This window comes from Microtus ochrogaster, chromosome 8 (genome assembly GCF_000317375.1).
Source record: "Microtus ochrogaster isolate Prairie Vole_2 chromosome 8, MicOch1.0, whole genome shotgun sequence".
NCBI classification, from domain to species: domain Eukaryota; kingdom Metazoa; phylum Chordata; class Mammalia; order Rodentia; family Cricetidae; genus Microtus; species Microtus ochrogaster.
The window spans coordinates 19,554,978-19,556,557 of record NC_022015.1 but is presented as its reverse complement, the minus strand read 5'-3'; positions in this window follow the sequence as shown (position 1 = coordinate 19,556,557).

The window sequence follows — 1,580 nt, the reverse complement described above, 5'->3', positions numbered from 1 at the left end:
GCCCGGCGAGCCTGCGCGGGCCCGAGGAGTCACGTGGTTTTCTAGGCGCGCTCCCGGCTTTCCCGCCTCTAGGTACCCTGGGCCTTCTTTGCCTTGGCCACTGGGGTACCCTGGTCTGCCTGGAGAGTTGTGCAGGCCGAGAGGCCAGTGGCTCTCAGGGATGCTAAGGGAACGCACCTTGTTTCCGTTACATTTGGAGACCTGCCTCTTACCTTCTTTTATAGAGACAGAGGTAATCCTGGCTACCTGCTGGAAGTTGGCCTTGAACTAGTCCTCCTGCCTTTACCGCCCTAGTGCCGGGTTTGAACCGTCATATCTCCATCTTCCTATTCTTTTTTCTTTTTCTTTTTTTTAAAGCAGGGTCTCTATGCATAGCCCAGGCTGTCCCGGAGCTCACTATGTAGACCAGGTTGGCCACGACATGCAGAACATGTGGAGATCTACCTTCAGAGCACTGGGATTAAAGACATGTGTCACCATGCCCAGCTTCTGTACCTTTTCTTTGGTTGGTTTTTTGAGACAGGGTTTCTATGTGTAGCCTTGGTTGTTCTGGAACTCACTCTGTAGACCAGGCTGGCCTCGAACTCACAGAGATCCGCCTGCCTCTGCCTCCCAAGTGCTGGGATTAAAAGCGTGCGCCACCACTGCCTGGCCTGGTTGTAGCTTTGGAGCCTGTCCTGGCACTAGCTCTTGTAGACTAAGCTGGCCTCGAACTCACAGAGATCCGCCTGCCTCTGCCTCCCAAGTGCTGGGATTAAAAGCGTGCGCCACCACTGCCTGGCCTGGTGATATTTTCTTATTCATTTGTTTATTTTGCGTTCTGGGGCATGAGCATGCCACAGAGCCCATGTGGTCATCAGAAGACACCTGATTCCTTCCACCATGTGAGTCCAGGTATCCAACTCAGGTGTCAAGCTTGGTAGAAAGCTTTGTCGTGCACCTCCCCCAATGGTATTGGGAGAGCATATCTTCTTACATTTCCTAATGAAGAAGCAATCTGGAAGGGGGTAGGTGGAGGCATACTAGAACCCTGCGGACTCAGTCCAGACTCCGGTGTGCAGGGGCAGGCCTGCAGCCGGGGCCAGGTGTGTTCTGAGGCCCTGGTGCCATATGTGTCTTCTGCCTGATTGCCCAGAAGACAGGCAAACCCAGCCTGTAAGTAAGGAGTAAGGAAAGGGCCAATGTTGTGAATAAAGATGATTAAATCAATTAAAATGTACTATTAGCTGCTCTCTGTCTGTGTCTCTCTCTCACACACACACACACCACACATGCAAAAAACAGCAGAACCAAGACCCTGGGTTTGGGCTGGTGAGATGTGTGGGTGTGTGCGTGTGAGTGTGGGTATCCACAGAGGCTCGAGGAGTCAGATCCTGATGCTGGAGTTACAGGCAGTTGTAAGCCTCCTGACCAATGTGCTGGGAATCAAACTGGGCTTCTCTGGAAGAGTAGCATGTATTTCACCGCTCACCTATCTCTCCAGGACGAAAATGTAATCTTTAAGTTGGATTTGAAAATCTCGAGAGAAGGTCCAGGGACTAAAAGCACTTATTGCTTCTTCTTCTTTTTTTTTTTTTTTT